This window comes from Trachypithecus francoisi, unplaced genomic scaffold (genome assembly GCF_009764315.1).
Source record: "Trachypithecus francoisi isolate TF-2019V2 unplaced genomic scaffold, Tfra_2.0 Lachesis_group5, whole genome shotgun sequence".
NCBI lineage: Eukaryota > Metazoa > Chordata > Mammalia > Primates > Cercopithecidae > Trachypithecus > Trachypithecus francoisi.
Genome location: NW_022681470.1, coordinates 80,313,861 through 80,335,451, shown reverse-complemented (window position 1 = coordinate 80,335,451; position 21,591 = coordinate 80,313,861). Strand labels below are relative to the sequence as shown.

The window sequence follows — 21,591 nt, the reverse complement described above, 5'->3', positions numbered from 1 at the left end:
GTGCTCTGGGAGGCTGAGGCGGGAGGATCACGTGGGGCCACGAGTTGGAAATCAGCCTTGACAACATAGCAAGACCCTGTCTCTACAAAAAAGTATACATACAAACAAAAAATTACCTGGATGTAGTGACATGCACTTGTAGGCTCAGCTATTTGGGAGGCTGAGGCAGGAGGATTGTTTGAGCAATCCCAGGAAATTCCTGAGAGTTTGAGGCTGCAATGAGCTATGATTGCACCACTGCAATCCAGCCTGGACAAAAGAGCAAAAAAACTCTGATTCAAAAAGAAAAAAAAGTTAAAAAAAAAAATCTCTTCCATCTGTAAAAGAGGGAAAAGAAGGGTACTAAAAGGCACCCCCCTTTAAGAGTTCCTTAACCCTTGCTCTACAGTTTTATACTTGAAGCAAAGTAAATCCCAACTTCTCCCAGTCTCTTTGGTGCAAAGATACCCTTTGTTCTCTAGACAATACAAATCGGAAGCAGCAACAGGCTCTGGTTTACAGAAGATTCTCTCTGATGCTATGATATCACTTACTTTATACTAATATCTAATTGGCCTTCATTCAGTCTAAGGATTAACCAAGGAACAAAGCGAAAAACAGGTTTTAACCAAAGCTGATATAACACAAAGAGGTAGAGCCTTTCAAATTATCTAAGCTAATCATCAGAAAAAAAAAAGAAAACACAACTTGAGAATATGGCATTTTACCAAAAAAAGAAAGCCCCGAAGACAATTACTATGAATTTCCTAAAGATACATATGTTGCTCATTTAGAGAAGACAAATTACTAGGGCTTGCCTAGGAAAAAAGTCAGCTAAAAAGGATACCATCTCATTTATCTCAATACAGATACCCCAGTGCCTACTCCAAAAGGTTCAAAATAACCTCCCCAATCACTCTCTTCCATAAACCCTGGTCAAACTACCCTCAAAATGAGTCATAAACATCACTACCTAAATGCAATTTGCTCATATTGCTCCTATTCACTGCACAGTCTCCAATGAGATTGACAAAGGTAAATCCTACATATTTCTTCAAGGTACCCTAAATTTCCTTTTCTCTGTTTAAACTGCTTTGACTCAGAAGTCATTCTCTCTTTTGCTTACCTAACAACAAGGTCCTATTGGACATATTGGACATTTGCATTATCTTAAGAGCTTATTTTTTGTAGTTTAATTAATCCTATAATTGAACAAATCGTGTTCACACATTCTTAAATACAAGAAATGACTACTTACACCTCTAACATTTCAATTTCATTATTATTTTCTAAGGTCACCACACCTTCCCTCTGGGACATTTTTTCCTACTGAGTGCACCATTTAGTAATTCTTTTAGAAAGGTTATGTAAATGGTAAATACTCTTATACTCTTATGCTACGTATTTTTAAATGTCTTCATTTTGCCCTCATCCCTTTTTGTTTGTTTTTTGGAAACAAGGTCTTACTCCGACCCCCAGGCTGGAGTGCCATAGTGCGATCATGGCTCACTGTAGCCTCAACTTCTCCAGCTCAGGTGATTCTTCCACCTCAGCCTCCTGAGTAGCTGGGACTACAGGTACATACCACCATATCTGCTAATTTTTGTATTTTTTTATAGAGACGGGGTTTTGCCATGTTGCTCAGGCTGGTCTTGAACTCCTGCGCTCAAGCAATCCTCCCACCTTGGTCTCCCAATATGCTGGTATTACAGGTGTGAGCCACCGTGCCCAGCCTCATCCTTGAATAATAGTTTAGAAGGATGACCTTAGGGATATTACAGAATCAGCAGACCACTTTTTCAGTTTCTGGTCGCTAAACTGTGTTTTTATCCTACTTTTGCCCCTTAGTTCATAGCTTACAGTAAGACCACAGCCCCAGGCAGAGCTGGCAGCTAACATTTTAGTGTCAATGATGGAAATCAGGCAAGGGGAAGGATTCTCCTGGCTTCCATCCCTTCCTTCAGGCAAGAGCTCTCCCATCTCCTGAGAAGCGGCTGACGAGTAGTTAAGCAACTTCCTGCTTCTGGCCAGGAGCGTGGCAGTCTCAGAGTTCCAGGGCTACTTATCACTTTCTATTTCTGGTCACCTCCTGGTCCTTAGAGATATTTGTCTTGATTTTGAGACTAGGTATGTCCTTTTAGTTTTATCTTGTATATCCTTTTGTTGCCATGTGGGATATGGTGTTGAAACAAGACCTTCATGGAGCCACCTGACTGGAACTCTCCTGTGTTCCTCCTTGACACTGGGGTGCTCAGCATGGTGCTGACTACAGAAGAGTTGATAAATGCTGATAATTTTTACATAAGTTCAAGTAAATGTGCATATATGCAAACATGTCAATGGGATCCTGAATAACAAGAGAAATAACACATTCATAAACAATCCTAGTGGCATATAGGTTTTACTTGCTTTGATTTGTAACAACCATACTGTCCATCTTATCCAAATGAATGTAATAATCCTGGGTTATTCATAATGAGCTTCAGTTACAATTTTAAGAAAACCAGGGAGCTGACAGGTATAAATCATACACAGTGTTGACACATCTCTTTCTGACTTCCTCTGTTCTCTACACACATTATTGAATTATAGAATTCAATACATTTATAGATATAAATGTGTATCTATATATACAATATAATTTAATATGATTCAGGATATAATTCAATACAATTATAGAATTCTAAAAGATGTTTATCTTGAATCAAAAACTGAAATGAACATGAATCAACTTGAATGGTTTTGACCCATGCAGCCCACATCATCCTCAGAAGTAACCCATCCCAAGTCTTTTTGTAGAAAGTGCGTATTCTAAGGAAGAATAAGGTGTATCCCAAACAGTACCACGATACAATAAATTTGCAAAGTGTAGTATATCAACATCACAAAGAGAAAAATAATAATCTCCATGAATTCTTGGTTTTTTTTAAAGCAAAGAGTCAAAAACTAAAAATCAGGGTATCTTCTGTAGTGATCAGAAAAAAATTGTCTTTGCATCTGGAAAAGGCTTCTACTTATTTTACACTGACATATTTATGCTATGAAGAAAGTAAATTCATTAGGGTATTGATTTCAAATAAAATATTGTTTAAGAACATCCAGGCCAAGCACAGTGGCTCACGCCTGTAATCCCAGCACTTTGGGAGGCCAAGGTGGGCAGATCAAGAGGTCAGGAATTCAAGACCAGCCTGGCCAACATGGTGAAATCCCATCTCTAATAAAAATACAAAAATTAGCTGGGCATGGTGGCGGGCATCTGTAATCCCAGATACTCAGGACGCTGAGGCAGGAGAATTTGGGAGGCAGAGGTTGCAGTGAGCCGAGATTGCGCCACTGCACTCCAGCCTGGGCGACAGAGCAAGACTCCATTTCAAAAAAAAGGATCCAACTGCCTTTGATTTAATTATCTGTTCCTCACATAACCTTTTTAAAAAAATTTTTTTACAGATAGGGTCTCATTCTGTCACCCAGGCTAAAGTGCAGTGGCATGATCATAGCTCACTGTAACTTCAAACTCCTGTGTTCAAGTGATCCTTCGGCACACAACCTCTTTAATAACTTTATCTTCTAAGAGAATCAACATACCAAATGAAAGTGTACTGTTCTGATTTGAGCTAGTATTTTTAATCTACTATACACAATAAATTGACATTGTACTTTCCAGTTGCTTTTGGGTAACTAGTAAAAATTAGTTCTTCCACCCATGAAACTGAAAGCCTAATGGTTCTCCACCAAAGCACAAACGTCTCTATTGTTTAAAAAAAAAAACTCTGTACATCCAATGATTAATCATCCCTGCACAGCCATACTAAATAATCAAATCTTTATTTTATTTTATTTATTTATTTATTTTGAGACGGAATCTTGCTCTGTTGCCCAGGCTGGAGTGCAATGACACAATTTCAGCTCACTGCAACCTCCGCCTCCAGGGTTCAAGCAATTCTCCTGCCTCAGTCTCCTGGGTTGCTGGGATTATAGGCTTGTGCCACCACACCCGGCTAATTTTTGTATTTTTAGTAGAGATGGGGTTTCACCATGTTGGTCAGGCTGGTCTCAAATTCCTGACCTCATGATCCACCCACCTTGGCCTCCCAAAGTGCTGGGATTACAGGCACGAGCCACTGCACCCAGCCATAATCAACTCTTTAAATCATTCAATTTACAGTTGGAAATAATCTTAGTAATGATCTCTTCTATAATCTCTAATCTCACTGCTTTTACCTGGTACCTGATTTTCCTCCTCCAGCCCAGTGGTTCTCAAATGTTAGCCTAAGGATATCAGAATCCCTTGAAGGGCCCACTAAAACACAGGATGCTGAGTCTCCCACCTCCTTGCTCCTCACCGGGAAATTCCCATTTAGTAGTTCTGGGTTGGCCCTAGAATTTGCATTTCTTTTTTTTTTTTTTTTTTAATTATACTTTAAGTTCTAGGGTACATGTGCATAACGTGCAGGTTTGTTACATATGTATACTGATGCCATGTTGGTGTGCTGCACCCATCAACTCGTCAGCACCCATCAATTCATCATTTATATCATGTATAACTCCCCAGTGCAATCCCTCCCTCCTCCCCCCTCTCCATGATAGGCCCCAGCGTGTGATGTTCCCCTTTCCGTCTAACAAGCTCCCAGATAATGCTAAAGCTGCTAGGTGTGGGACCACACTTTGAGAATCTCTGCTCTAGTTTCTTCCCCGTTTTACTCCTGTAGAGTTAATAAAACTAATTTTACTTAGACTAGACATTCATGACCCAGGGCTCTCATACTAAAGTGAATTGAGTTTAACATGGAAGCCCTTCTGATTATTAGAATCCTCATTTATCCTGAGCTCATCTCTTGACAAACCTAGCAAACCGATTCACAATTCTTGCCTCTACAACGATCCTGCCTCAATTCTCCCTCTGCTAGAAGGCTCTCCTTTTCTGCAAATCAGTGGCCACTATTTTTTTTATCAATCTTTATTTATTTACTCATTCATTCATTCAATAAATATTTATGAAGTACTTGCTATGTGTTAGTCACCATGCTAAGTGGTGTGAAGAAAGACCAAGGTCAAAATCTTCCATGACTAACCTTAAACCAACTCCAAACACCTCATGACTTTGTTACTCAACGGGGTACTGATCCAGACCCTAAGGGAGGGTTCTTGGGTCTGAGCAAGAATTAGAGGCGAATCCACAAAGCAAAGTGAAAGCAAGTTTATCAAGAAACCAAGTTTATTAAGGAATAAAAGAAGGGCTACTAGGCAAGGAGCCCAGAGAGCTGCTGGTTGCTCATTTTTATGGTTATTTCTTGATTATATGAGAAACAAGGGGTGGATTATTCATGCATCCCCTTTTTAACTTCCTGATGTTGCCATGGCATTTGTAAACTGTCATGGTGCTGGTGGGAGTGTAGCAGTGAGGACGACCAGAGGTCACTCTCATCACCATCGTGGTTTTGGGAGGTTTTGGCAGGCTTCTTTACTGCAACTGTTTTATCAGCAAGGTCTTTATGACCAGTATCTTGTGCCGACCTCCTGTCTTATCCTGTGACTAAGAATGCCTCAACCTCCTGGGAATGCAGCCCAGCAGATCCCAGCCTTATTTTATTTATTTATTTATTTTTGAGACAGAGTCTCCCTCTGTCGCCCAGGCTGGAGTGCAGTGGTGCTATCTCGGCTCACTGCAAGCTCCACCTCCCGGGTTCACGCCATTCTCCTGCCTCAGCCTCCCGAGTAGCTGGGACTACAGGCGCCCGCCACCACGCCCGGCCAATTTTGTTTTGTATTTTTTAGTAGAGATGGGGTTTCACAGTGTTGGCCAGGATGGCCTCGATCTCCTGACCTCGTGATCCACCGCCTCGGCCTCCAAAGTGCTGAGATTACAGGCGTGAGCCACCGCGCCCGGCCCCCAGCCTTATTTTACCCAGTCCCTATTTAAGGTGGAGTTGCTCTGGTTCAAACGGATGGAGTTGCTCTGGTTCAAACGCCTCTGACAACTTTGTATCCACCTTAGAAGTTAAATTGTTCAAACAAGAAAAAAGTACCCCCAAAGCACATCAAACTGTTTTTTCCAGGAGTGGAAATAAATATGCCACGAATCTGTTATATTTTCTTTCCTGGTCTTCTTATAACTTAGTATCCATTTTAGAGAGCTCTAAAAAGAGCTAAGGGTCTAATAAAGATGCCACTATTTATATGTTGAATACACTTGCAGGATCTTCCTCTCAAGCAGTAGGTTTTAAAAAAAAGTAACTGCTGGTAGTTAAAAGTTGATGCTCGGTAGGAGGAAACTAAAATACTTGAGGGCAGGAAACAAGCCTTCCTTCTTGCTGTTTCTGGAGTTTACCTAGCAGGTGCTCCAAAGTTAGACGAATGGATGAAACCACCCACTGCTTGTTAAACTTTTTAGACAGCATATTTTTACAGATAGCACTACAGCAATACATAGTTCATGGTAACATTTTATGCACTCTTGAGTAAATCTTCAAAGTCCTATGACAATATTTTAAAATTTGCTTTTACTAATGCTTAATTTTTAAATAATATTTATTCATATTCTAGAACAAGTTTGAATGAAGTCATACAAGTTATCCAAGACTAATAACCCCATGGAATAAATAAAATTTATTAATGATAAAGGAAGCTTTCAGATAGACCCAATTAAGTCAGTCTTATAATTTTATTGAAGCTTGACAGAAGAGTCCATGTAAGTGCAATAAAGTTTAATGGAAACTCAGTCTGGTACTAAAAGAGTAGGCATTATATGCAATGAAAGTATAAATTATAAATAAGAAATAGTCTTATAAGAAGTTTGAATTTCCTCGAAATTAGCCAACATATACTTACAATCAAATTTATATGTTCAGTTAAGAAGACAGCTACAGTGATATTATATATTGTTTGTACAGTCTGCATTTGAAAAATGAAGTTATTCTTTAATTAGCCATTTCTAAGCCAAAGTTAATGGTTGTTTGAAAATGAGGCTCATTACATGATTCTGCAAATGTACTCTGTAATAACTAACATTACCACACAGCTGTATAAACATATTTACCATGACATATTCTTTTACCACAGGTGTATGTTTTCCATTCTGAGCATTACTAATATGCATCTGAGACTAGTCTGATGTAGAACTAACATTTAAGGGAAGAAATATTTCTTAAATTATTTAACTGTTTATAAAATAATATTTTAACTGGAGAACACTTAATACATCATAATCCATGTTATTTTTAGTGTTTTTATGCTCCAACTTGTTCTTAAATCGGTTTATGATAGTTACTTCTTTCTTATTTTAGATCTATTAATAATAGAATCCTCACCTAAAGAGTCAATAAAATCAGTCCCGAAATAAATGATCTGATTTGTATTTACCAGCATGCATGTTTGCAGCATGAGTAGTTTTTATGTCTTTCTGGTAACAAATACAGTTTTTGAAAGTAAAAATATTCCAAAAATATAATCGAATGACTGGAAATTATTAGTTAAAATATGAGGCCAGGGGCAGTGGCTCACGCCTGTAATCCCAGCACTTTGGGAAACCGAGGCGGGCAGATGATGAGGTCAGGAGTTCAAGACCAGCCTGGCCAATATGGTGAAACCCTGTCTCTACTAAAAATACAAAAATTAGCCAGGCATGGTGGTGTGCGCCTGTAGTCCCAGTTACTCAGGAGACTGAGGTAGAAGAATTGCTTGAACCTGCCAGGCAGAGGTTACAGTGAGCCGAGATCGTGCTACTATGTTCCAGCCTGGGCAAAAGAGCAAGACTTCATCTCAAGACAAACAAACAAAAAAAAGAGTCTCTGAATAAACTAAAGATAAGTTACCGTTTCTAAATTCATATAGTATATCATATTAAGAGAGAAGCTATCAGAAATAAACTTTAGTCTCTTTTTAACATCATGAATACTAATTAATGTACTAAATGATACTGAAAACATCTGTAAGTATGTTTCTATATAAATAACATCTTCAGTATAGCTCAGAACAAAAGGCTTAGTAATGACTTATGATGTAATAGTGAAGACTGAATGACTACTTAAGCACAGAGGCTTCAGAAGCTCACACAAATATATTTTCTATCTAACAAGAAGTTCAGACAATCTTGGAGATTACTTTTTAATTTTGGAAATGTAAAATACATTAAAAACCTCACATTGGCAGGTACTGGTTTTAAAAGATGTCTAAACCTTTACATAATGGACATGAGAATATTTTTTCAGCTTTTGTCCAATAACTATTAGCTTCATCCTTCCCGATTAGGGAAATGAATAAGAAGACTATCTTTCTCTTCCATAAAAGGAATTTGAATGGCAGGAGTACACAACTCATATGCTAGGTTTTATTTAATCTAAGTAAGGCTGCCACACAAACACTGAAGCAGATTAAAATAAAAATAAAATGTATTTAAGCACAAATTTGATGTTTATGCACTCTACTGCCTCCTTCTGAGGAAAGACCCAAACATAAGTCTTCTAATGCACAGAAGTAGTTCTCTTCCCTAACCTCTGAGTAGACACCTCAGAACCTAGGAATGGCTTAGGTATCTGATTCGTAAAGAATTTAGACTAGTAATCTTTAGTGTACTTGGAAGGCAATGTCAAATATCTATGATACCATCTAATTTTACATAGTGTAGATTAAGGTCACACTACATCTAAAGTTCTTAAACAGTGATCAGAAAGCCAGCTTAAAAAATCTGAGCTCTTTAAAAACAGTCGGCAGAACTTTGTTTTCCCTCTCATCACAAAGGGAAAGAAAAAATAAGCAATTGGTTATATTAAAACAGCTATCCCAAGTTATCCAATATCCTAGTAAATATATTTAAATATATAAATTTAGCATTTATTTTTTATAATATGTATTTAGACATACCAAAATACCCATTTCTTTGCTCATTTTGATTCTTATCTCTCACACTTTCCATCTGGGTTCAATTTCCTTTTAGTGAAGTATATGCTTCTGTAGCATTTCCGACAAAAATCTATGAGTATTGGCCAGTGGCTCACACCCATAATCCCAGCACTTTGGGAGGCCAAGGCAGGTGGATCACTGGAGGTCAGGAGTTCCAGACCAGCCTGGCCAATATGGTGAAACTCTGTCTCTACTGAAAATACAAAAATTAGCCAGGTGTGGTGGTGATGCCTGTAATCCCAGCTACTCAGGAGGCTGAGGCAGGAGAACCGCTTGAACCTGGGAGGTAGAGGTTGCACTGAGCAGAGATTGTGCCACTGCACTCCAGTCCAGGTGATAGAGTGAGTGAGACTCCATCTCAAAAACAAAAACAAACAAACAAACAAAAATCTATAAGTATTACATCCTCAGCCTCTGCAGGTCCCCAAATATCTTTGTTTTTCACTCTTACCCTTAAATTATTTCCCTCAGTACTTTAAAGATATTATTCCATTGCCTTTGTCATCTATTAGAAGTCAATTTTCAATCTTCATTTTCATTCTTGGTAGAAAACCTATTTTTTGTCTCTAGTCACTGTTAATACTTTCTCTTTTTCTTTCAGATATCTATTTCATATGCTTTCCTGGCTCCTCAAATCTCTCACGAATCCTTCATCCTCAAGCTTGGCTCATGACCTACTTCACTAAGAATACAGTAAGAGTGTACAAGCAATCAGAAGAGAACTTCCACAATCTATCACCACCAGAGCGATTCACTCACCAGCATCTGTTCGTGGGTTAGTTTTCTGCAATGCTACATGTTTCTAGAGATAATCTGTCCTTACTTCTAAAAATAATCTATTTGTGTACTATATTCCACTTCCTCTCATCTACTCAACAAGACCATCAAATACTTCTCATCTTCCTCATTTTCCCTCTGTGTTGGATCATTCCCAACAGCATACAAATATGCTTTTTTCTCATTTTAAAAACAACACAAAACAAGTAAAATACCTTTCTCAGTCCTACAGCTCCTTAGAAATAGTGCATAGATTTCCCCACAAAGTACCTAACTTTAGCTCCCACTCATCACTCTGTTCATATACTAGTAAAAATAATAGTTAACTTGATGGGGATCATACTGCAATCAACTAAAAACATCACTGACTTCACCACCTTCATCTTGATCTCCTATCTCTAATTTGTCAGATGAGTTATTATCCTGCCTTAAAAGTATGTTCTGGGTATTTTGGTTGTTGCTATTTTAATTTAAACCATAAGTACAGTTAAGTTTCAGTTTTTCTGATTATCCAAGTGTATAGTTTACAAATGTGTTGAGGATCATTACTTTTCCATATCATAAATAATTCATTACTCAATAGGATCTCCAACAGAAAAAAGAAAACAGAAACACTGAAAATCCACAAATTAAGTATGCAGTAATGTCAAAACTACCCATCAACTGGATTTTCTTTTTATGTATCTCATCTACTGACACAGACAATCCAAATTAACTGTATCACATGAATGGGTATGTATGACATAAATGGTTTCACATATATCATTTTAATCCTCATTCTTAGCAAAGAGGCAAGCACTAAGATTATCCTCATTTTATCAATGAGAAAACTAAGGCTTAAAAATGTTGTCCCTAGTTATACAATGAGAAAGTGATAGAATTTACATTCAAACCTAGACAGTCTGAATCTAGAGCCTAAATTCATAACTGCTGTACTATATTCAATCTCAATTCTACTGATTAATGTTAATAAGAAAATGTATATGATGATTTTAAGAACTAAACTACCTGTATTTTACTTGTTTTAATCTTACATAATTACACAGCATATCTTATGCCTTTTATTAAATTTTACAATAAAATTATTTGAACTCTTGAAGTCAGAAGCATTTTGGGGTTGCTAAAAACAAAACCATGATTTTTTAGAAATTTTTCATTAAGGCAACAGTCAGTTCTACATAGTACTTAACATTAAACTTCCTCTTGCTGGCCAGGCATGGTGGCCCATACCTGTAATCCCAACACTCTGGGAGGTCAAGACAGATAGATGGCTTGAGCCCAGGAGTTCAAGGCCAGCCTGGGCAAGAGTGAGACCCTGTCAAACAAAAAAAAAAAGAAAAATTTGCTCTTGCTGAGGTGGGTGTGGTAGCTCACGCCTGTAATCCCAAGTATTCAGGGGCCTGAGGCAGGAGGATCCCTTGAGTCCAGGAATTTGAGGCTGCAGTGAACTATAATCATGCCACTGCACTACAGTCTAGACAACAGCACAAGATCTTATCTCTTAAAAAAAAAAATTTCCTCTTGCTCTAGGTTAAACAATCTCAACCCCGTAAGCCAGACAAAATCAAACAAGACCCTCACCCTTGGCAGTGAGGACATAATTAAGATGGAGATTTTATTTTGACTACCTGATGCACATAAAAGTTAGCATTTAATGCCCAAAATAACTCTCAACCATTTATTTAATTACTCTTAACCATTTCACCAACTTGAAAATCACCCATGATAATTCATCAACTAAGAAGACGTGTTCTGATGATTTCTCCGGCATATACTGAAAACAAGCAACTTTAAAAAATGTTTTAAATATCCTATGTTAGAACCTGAGACTATTTTCTTGCTTCCCTCACAACCCCTCCCCCAAATTCAAACAGGCTGAAATTTGGGGGAGGCAGCACAATGACATGGGAAGACTATATTAAACATAATTTCTGTGAGCCTTGGTTTTCTCATGGCCTTGCTATAGGAATCAAAAAGATAAAGGACTATCTATATTCATACAAAGTATTCTTACATAAGAGTGTTATATATTCCTATATTTATATAAAGTGTTATTTCAAATAGAAGCTGCTTAAAAGGTATTCATAATTTATTTTGTAAAAAGGTATTTAATTCTTTTCTCCAGAAACATTAAAGATTAAATGTCACAAGGTTAAAATAACTTCATGTTAGGTGTGTACACAAGTAAACCAGATCAGGGCCCAAGTATATCAACTAGATAGATAAGTTAATTTAAACTAGTCAAGAAGTTTAGCTGAGATATACAGTAGACATAAGGCAATGAAAGTAAGTAATATAACCAAACCCTGAAAGCAGCCTCATACATCATTATCTATTAAACACTGAAAACAGTATCTTCCTGCCAAGTGCGGTAAACTGTCGTGTGGGTCATGTGAGTGACACATTTGAAAATGTTTTAAACCATTAGGCATCTTTTAATTCAAAAAAATTCTGTTATTATTAAATTCCCCAAGCCTCAGTTTACCCAAGTAACAAACCTGAATGTGTACACTGTAATCTATAATAAAAGTGGAAATTAAAAAAAAAAAAAACCAATGGTACATGGCACATAGGTACTCAATATGTAAAATGGTTTAAGGGATAAGTATATTAATATATTCCTGAATGTGAACAAATGAGGAACACTTCAAAAAATTTTTGGCAGGAAGTTTCAAGAAGTTTCAAGAGTTACAAATTAAGAATTTTCCATTTGTTTTTCAACAAAATCACTTTTACTCTTTAAGAACACTCTATGCCACATAAAAACAAAGTTGATACTTCAGGAACTGTGTTCCCTCTGCAACAATTGGCTTTATGATCTCAGTGTTTAAAAAAAAAAAATCTATTACCACTTCTGAAAAAGACATTTTGATACTGGCTTCAACTTTTATACTACATCTGCTAGTGCAGGCTTTCTCCACCCAAAACAATGTTTATATCCCTGCAGTTAAATTTCTTCCACATACTGTAAGACATAATCCACATTCTAAAAGCTAAAATCCCTGACCAAAACTTTACAGATAAGTGGATTTAATAAGAAAGTGTATGTTTTTCCTCAATGAACATGACTAGTGAATATCAGATGTCACCAGTTCATTGGGAGAATATCAAGATACAAAGCAGGGGAAAAAATTACAGTAAAAATGTACTACTTACTGGGAAGATTTAAGACTTAAATATTCCGATGACTCAGATTCGATGGGGAATATCTTTTTGAAAATAAATCTGAAATGGACATGTACATGTTTTTACATTACATGTATGTTTAAAACACCAAGTACTTTAGCCTCTGTACATACAGAAAAGTAAATATAATAAAACTGGTATGTATTTTTTAAATAAAAACATTCAAGTGAAAGTGATAGATGTTAAGAAATGTTTCCCTGAGGGAATAAGGCTTAGCTCATTATTTCTAGATTTAACCACAACTATTAGGTGCAAAATGAAATTATTAATGACAAGTTCATTGAATTGCTACCTAGAAAGCTTAATAAAGTATCCTAGAAATACAGTACAAATCCCCATAAATTTAGCTGACAAAGGCTTTTAAAAAGGATACAAAACTATATGCTAACAATATTTTTCATTATTTTTTAAAGTTTCATGTTTTTATTTCTAAACAACTTAGAGGTATAATTTATATACAATAAAATGTACAAATTTTAAACACACAGTGCAATGAGTTTTGACAATGAATAGATACATCCATGAAACCACAACCTCAATGAAGTTATAAAATATTTCCATCACCACCAAAAGTTCTCTTGTACCCCTTTGTAGTAATCTCCCCACTATATCCCATCCCAGACAACCTCTGATCTAATTTCCATCCTCATAGTTTTGCCTGCTCTAGAACTTCCTAAATGGAACTATATAATATATATAATACATACTCTTTTGTGCCTAGTCTTTTATTTAAGTGGATATCTATAAGATTCATCCACACTGTCTTTTCATTGCTGAGGAGTATGCCACTGAATGATTATATCAAATTTTGTTTGTCCACTTCCCTATTCATGGATACTTAGATTGTTTTCAGTTTGGGGCTATTACAAATAAGATTGACATGGACACTCATAAGTAAGTCTTTTTGTGGGCACATGTTTTCATGTATGTAGGGACTTACTGGGTCATAAGGTACATGCATGTTGACTAAGAAACTCCAAAACTTTCCAAGTGGTTATGCCGTTTTACACTTGTTCTTCATTCTCTCTGATACTTGAAATCTTTGGACTTTTTCATTTTAGCCATTCTGGCAGTTATAAATGGTGTCTCATTGTGGGTTTTAAATAATTCCCCTGATGACTAATGATGATACTCATCTTTTCATGTGCTTATTGGCCATCTGTACATCTTCTTTGTGTGTCTTTTCAAGTCTTTGCTCGCCTTTTAAAAGTTGTTTGCCATGTAAGAGTTCTTTCAACATCCTAGATACAAGCCCTTTGTCACATATTGTATTACAAATATTTTCTCCTACTTTGTACCTTGCTTTTTCCTTTTACTTTTCTTTCCTTTTTTTTTTTTTTTTTTTTTTTTTTTGAGACAGAGTCTCACTCTGTCACCCAGGCTGAAGTGCAATGGTGCTATCTCAGCTCACTGCAACCTCCACCTCCTAGGTTCAAGCAATACTCCTGCTGGAGTAGCTGGGATTACAGGCACCCACCACCACACCTAGCAAATTTTTGTATTTTTAGTAGAGACGGGGCTTCAACATCTTAGTCATTGCTGGTCTCAAACTCCTGACCTCAGGTGATCTACCCGCCTTGGCCTCCCAAAGTGCTGGGATTATAGGCATGAGCCACCGCACCGGGCCTCTTTTTTTTGAGACAGGATTGTGTTCTGTCGCCCAGGCTGGAGTGCAGTGGCAGCATCACGACTCACTGCAGCCTTGACTTCCCAGGCTCAAGATCCTCCCACTTCGGCCTGCCAATAGCTGGGACCACAGGCATGCACCACCATGCTCAGCTAATTTCATTTGTAGAGATAGGGTCTCCTCTCCCTATGTTGCCCAGGCTGGTCTCAAATTCCTGGAGGTAAAGCTATCCTCCCACTTCGACCTCCCAAACTGCTGGGATTACAGGCATGAGCCACTGCACCTGGTTGCCTCGCTTTTTCATTTTTTAAATGGTATATTTTGAAAAGCAGAAATTTGTAATTATGCTAAAGTCCAATTTATCAAAACTTTTAAAAATCTTATGAATAGGTTTTCTAAAAAAAATCTTGAGAAATCTTTGCCTTTCCTAAGGTCACAAAGATTCCCTATGTTTTCTTCTAAAAGTTTCATAGCCTTAGGTTTATAGCATTTAGGCCTATAATCTCCTTTTAGAAAATTTGCTGTGGGATAGAAATCAAGTTTTCCTTCTCCATCTGCAAGAGATCCAGTTAACCCATCATATGTGGAAAAGACTGATCCTTCTCCATTGAATTACCTTGGCACCTTTGCTGAAAAATCAATTGGCCATATATGTGTGGGTCTTTCAGGACTCTATTCTGTTCCACTGATCTGTTTATCAATCATGTTCTTTTAAAGAGATAACATGTACATTAATTCTTGTGTTTGTTATAAAGAGTCAGAACTGGACTACTGATGTATTCCCAGCATTCTCTCACAAAGAAAAAGAAAATCACAGATTGCAAAAAATGATGAGATAAATGGCAGAAATTTGTATTTCATTATTTTTAAAAAATCAGTTATTCTTAATAAATAAAGCCAAATTAACAGTAAAATGTGTTGAATTTATTTTCTAAGTTGACTGGTATTCGGTTAACTACTTGGAAGGAGTACAGTGGCAAAAAAGCACCAAGGTCTATAAAAAGTTCCTAATGAGCCTTTCAGAATTTCCCTGATACACTTCAGCTGAGCCTTCAACTGGACAGTATCTCCTTAGGTTCATCCCTGGTCAGCTGTTCCAAACCGTAACAACCTACCTCTGGTATCCTGGCCTCGCCCTTTGTCCATCACAATTAAGGAGTGTCAGTATACTCCTTCTTTGGAAAGAAAACGGAAACTATTCTCTAGATTTTCAAATTCATCTGTATTTCTACCCATCCTGAAATCCTTCCTCCAGAAAAAGGAAAGAAGAAAGGGTGTCCCTACTCAGATGCTTATTTTTCTACCTGTGGGTCCTTAATCCCAGCCTTTGGGTCAAATCAGTCTCAAAGGTGGTGTTTCTAAATCTTTAGGAAATAAATTGGAATCTACAAGAATTCTCAACCTCATAACTTATTCTGTATTTTTCAAAGATTTATGTGTTTTTAAATAATAATGATGGCAGCTGCAGCCCGTCTGGGGCAGCCGCTGCAGTGTCGCCAGCTGTAGCAGGGGAGGCACAGCCAGGCTCGGGGTGCCTGTTCCAGGGAGCCAAAAGGAGCCGGGAACAGGTGGGAGCCCCATCCATTTCTGAATTGCAAGGCAGGAGCCCCATGCTCCCAGGCGCAGCAACAGCTACCCAGCCATGGCTGCAGACCCAGGCATCTCTGCACTATTGGGGGCCCGGGAAGCCCCCTGCCCCCACCGGCTTGGAAGTGGCTGCTCCCGCTGCCTGGCCTTTCCCTGCTCCCAGCACCCGCTCTGATATCAGAGCAAAGTTGAAGCCAAGTCCAGACGCTGTCGCAACCTGGCCGGGTGTGCGCACCCTTGAGGCAGTGCTGACACTCCAGCCCCCTGCTGTCTCAGTCCCCTCTGGACTTGGGGTGCCTACGTGGATAGGAGGGAGCCCGAGGGGGCACTGAGGGTGGCTCAGCCATTGGCCTACAGGTGCCCCTCTGCAGGAACAGCCTGGGCATGATAGACTTAAGTGACTGTGGTGTCAGGAGGCAGACTGGCTCCTAGGTGGAAAGGGATAGGTCCGTGGTGAAGCACCACCTTCAAGCCAGGGACGGCCTGAAGCCTGGGGGCCGGGCTGTCAGTTCTAGGTGAAGTCTGCACTGGGGGTGAGAACTTAGGGAGCTTTTTCTGGGCCCACCCATGGGTCAACCAGCACACACTTCCTGCCTTATGAGACCCATAACCACCCACCCAGTGTGTCAGACTCGCACAGACATAGGGACTACCAGCTGGGAGAAGGAACTACTCACTTCACCTCCCGCAGGATGACCTGCCTGCAGGAGGGCGCTACCCACTTCGGGTCTCCTAAGAACTGTTCTGCCACTCAATGAAGCTCCTCTCCACCTTGCTCACCCTCCAGTTGTCCATAGAACTCAGGACCCGCCGAATGGCAGGACTGAAAGAGCTGTAACACAAACAGGGCTGAAACATACCGCCCCTCCATTAGCCACATTGTGGGCCACAAGGAGAGAAGGGAGCCCACACCTAGGGGCTCCCGGAGCCAGGGCTGTGACACTCTCTTTCGGGCTCTGCAGTTCCTGGCGTCTCCAAGCTTCCAGGCACCACCACATTCCCCTCATCCAGACATGAATGCCCGCAGTGGAAGCTGGATGCAGTACATCTGGTCCAGCTGCAGCCTTCCATGGAGTCAGTGCTGGCACCTGGAGCTGCCCGTCCTGCCATAGCAGCTGATGTGCCTAGCTGTGCACAGTGGCCAGACCTCATGCTCACTCGCCCACACAGCCCTCACCGCTCCGGCCTGGCTTGCCTTTGGCAGGTGTGGCATCCGGGCCGGTAGCATAAGCCAAGCACAGCCTGCCAGGTCGAGTGGGCGGACAGGCACAAGCAATGCTCAGGAAGAAGGCTCCGCCAGCTACAGAGGTTTCCAGCTGGCAAGTAACACCCCAAGGATCCTGTGACAATAATGAGTGACAGTAATTATTCTATACAGTGAATAATTTTTCCGTGATAGGGTTATTATCCATTTAGTAGAAAACCACTAAAGTTTTAGTAGTTTTCTGTAACACAAAAGATTTAATAATAAAGGCATGGTTTATAATTATCAACCAATATATTGTGGTATTGTGATAAGAAAGATATTTTCATAACATACAAATGATCTCTACCTGATATAGACATCTAATAATAGAAAACATCAAGTGAAGTAAACATTAACACATGTCAAATAGAAATTATTTAAAAATTCACGGATGATATCACAAATATTTGATATTTAAAAGCCACCAATTTTTAATAAAAATTAAAAACACATAAAACATTAATTGCCTTATTTGAGACTTGACTTTGGTTTCATGACAAACATTCCAGACACAGAAAACTTTCTTTCGTGTTGCATAGATGTTGTTGTGATCACCAAGCTGGACATTCAAACACATTTTGCTTCATTTAAGCTCATTTTCTTTTTTAACAATGAAAATATTTTCTATGCTTGCCCTGATTTTGGTTTTGTCATTAAAATGAATACTGCTTTGCTAATCCAGATTACAGATGTTTCTGATTTCACATCAGAGTGTTCCACAGCCACACTGTGATCATCTCTTGCATTTATTCTGTCAAAATTATTTACGAATACTTGTAGCCTGTAGCAGATACCAAACACTGGGAGCCCTCAGCAAACATTATTAGGTATAGTATTCAAGTAATGTAACATTCAGATCTCCTAGCAATGTTAATAGCACTACAAAAAATCACATGTCCAAATGACCAATTTAAGATTTTGCTGTCAAAACTTATTATTTCTTGGGATACCACTCACTGGAATCATATACAAAATATACTATGTGAATAAGCTTATTAATACTTGTTATTTGCAAGAATGATTCACCATTAGCAGTAGTCAGGGCTACGAATACACACTAGTACATGGCAAAGCCACAATAAGACGTAAAGCTTTCCATCCTGTGTTCCTCTCCAGCTTCCCAGAAATAGCCATCTTAACCTTTGACTCTCTGTGTCATGTTTCCTGCTGTTGCTGCAGACTTGGTGTCAATGAATTTAATCAGTAACCTCTGCCTTGACTGCTAAACTTGAAGGAAAATTATAATTCCCTGCCTGTTTTCCTGCTTTCCTCACCAAATTTCTCAGCATTTGGAAATCTAGAAAAACAAAATTCCTGAGAAATGCCAGGAAGCAAATCCTGAATGGGAACACTTCTCTTAGGTACCTTTACCTAAGGTATCACTCCCTCCTCTCCTCTCCCCACCCCCATTAATTTTCTTGCTCTTGGCTTTCAGTCATACATGTTCTTCCTAAACTCTGTACCATCTTCTAAAATTTGTATGTGCTTCCCTGTATCACCTTCCCTTCATTGCCAATTCTTAAGATAGTCATTTATATTTACTCCTTCTGCTTCCTCATTGGCCTTTTACTCCTCAACACACACACACACACACACACACACACAAATCTTGGCTTCCACTGTCGCCATTCTATAACCTGTTGTACTCACTAAGGACCTCAAACTGGCAAATGAGATCAGATCTCTCTCCAGGTCTCATCCTACTTTACCTTCATGTAGCATTTGATGCCATCTACCAGTCCCTCCTTCTCAAAACTCTCTTCTAGCTTGGTTTCCCAAGCAGTAATCCATCTAGTTTTTCTTACTGCATATTGCTTTTCCTGCTTTTTTGATTTTTTTTTGTTGTTGTTGTTGTTGTTGGCTTTTTGTTCTGGCCCCCTCTTTAAATATGGATTTTTTTAAGGTTCTAGGTCCCGGCCCTCATCTAAAGGCATTCTTCCTGAGTAATTTTAGCTAACTTTTGACCAATAACATAGTTTACTTCCAAATCCTTATTTCCGGCTTCAACCTTTCCCTTGATTTCAGGTAGAAATTTCTGTCTTTCTACCCAAAAATGGTGAAAATACTTTCATCACAGCTATAGGTAGGAAATTATCTTTGATTATTCTTTCCTTCACATCATGTTCAGCTGGTCATTAGGCCCCATCTATCTATTCTACCTTTAAAATGTCTCTGGAATTGTGTCACTTCACTCTTCCTCTCAGTTTCTATGCTTCAGCTACACTTCGTTTCTTAAATGAGCCATGCTTTTCCAACGCAATACCTTCACACACGCTGTTCTCTCTTCCTGAAGTCATCCCCTCTTCTCTTCATCTAGCTAACTCCTGGTATTATGGGTTGGATTACGTCCACCTCAAATTCATATGTTGAACTTTTAACCCTCAGTACCTCAGAACGTGACCTTATTTGGAAATAAAAGCTGTTGTAGAGATAATTTGTTAAAATGAGTTCATACTGGAGTAGGGTGGGTCCCTACTGCAGTATGACTGATGTCCTTATAAAAAGAGGAAATCTGGACACAGACAAGCACACGGGGGGAACACAATGTGAAGGCAGAGATCAGGCTAATGTGTCTACAAACCAAGTAACACCAAAGATTTCCAACAAATCACCAGAAAATAAGAGAGAGGCATGGAACAGATTCTCCCTCATAGCCCTCAGAAGGAACCAGCAACCCCACCTACACATTGATCTTCTAGCCTCCAGAACTGAGAGACAATAAATTTCTGTTGTTTAAACCACCCAGTTTGTCCTACTTGTTATGGCAGCCCTAGAAAACTAACAACTAGTTGTAGCTCAGATTTAAACTCAAAAGTTACTTCCTCCAGGAAGTCTTCCCTGATTCCCCTAAAAGGAACTATTCCTCATCTCCCTCATTTATTAGCTCTCATAAACACTCATTGCTTTTCCTTTACAGCGTTTATCATATTTATCTATATGATTAATTATACTAAAATTATCTCCTCTACTAGTCTGTAAAGTAGATCAGCTCAGGTACTTCATTAGTTCTCCCTGTATTACTGCCTTTGAAGTACTGATCCCTATCTGAAATGATCTTAATCATTTACCTAAGCACTTACTGTATTTATTACTTATTTCTCCCTCCACAAAGCATAACCCTAAATTATAGAGCAGTGTCTGGTACATAGTTGGTGCCCAACAATTATCTACCAAATGAACTAATGCATAAACTCCAACAGAAGAACCTATCAATGTTTGCTCACTAATGATTATATATCCAGTTCTTAACATATGGAAAGCTGGTCATACAGAAAGCAATAATTATACATGTTGAATAAATGAGCCTACTTAATAATGACAAGTATTTCATTACAAGGAAGCTTATCACTTTAAAAAATCACTTGTAAATATTAACAGTTTAGAGATGATAACCTTCCATATGCTAAAGTAAATCTTTTTTTTGTTGTTGTTTTTTTTTTGAGAGGAGTCTCGCTCTGTCACCCTCGCTGGGGTGCAGTGGCCGGATCTCAGCTCACTGCAAGCTCCGCCTCCCGGGATCACGCCATTCTCCTGCCTCAGCCTCCCGAGTAGCTGGGACTACAGGTGCCCGCCACCACGCCCGGCTAGTTTTTTGTATTTTTAGTAGAGACGGGGTTTCACTGTGGTCTCGATCTCCTGACCTTGTGATCTGCCCACCTCGGCCTCCCAAAGTGCTGGGATTACAGGCGTGAGCCACTGTGCCTGGCCAGTAAATCTTTTTTAGCTACATCAATTTACTTCTACTTTCCAGTTAGTATTTAATATTTAGAAACATATGCTAACAAAACAGCTTGAAAGGCACAGCTCTAGGCTATGACTGATTTCAAAATCATTTAAATTCATAGAATAAAAATACAAAACTTCACTACTTCCTTAAGGTTTCTGCTCTGAAACAACAAAATGGAAAATACAAGTTTAAAAGAAGTTTTCAAGATAATGAAATCAGAAATTGTCTTCATTTTGTATTATATATTACTACAGTAATGCTGACAACATTAAGTAATTTTTAGGAGATATTTTTGCCCATTATCTCATGTCTCTTAACCTAACAGGCATTTCCTGTTTCTATGTTTTGTGTAGTCTTTGCCCAAGGCATATATAGTTCATGTAGTTATAATAAAATGTGGCTCTGTGAAAAAAAAAAAAATAGTTGCATGGGGAAAATGATAAACCAAACCAATGAAAAATTTACATTTGGAAGAAAAACTGCATCACAGAAGCCAAAAGATATTATCCCAAGTGCTACTGTTTACATTCTCTCACCTTTAATCAGAAAATCTCTTGAAAGAGT

General features: G+C 38.6%; 1 protein-coding gene across 4 annotated transcripts in view; it reads right to left on the bottom strand.

Moving 5' to 3' along the window:
* DISP1 (dispatched RND transporter family member 1) overlaps positions 1-21,591 on the bottom strand; it is a 206,707-nt gene that overhangs the window by 93,263 nt on the left and 91,853 nt on the right. The gene's annotated exons all lie outside the window — the stretch shown is intronic.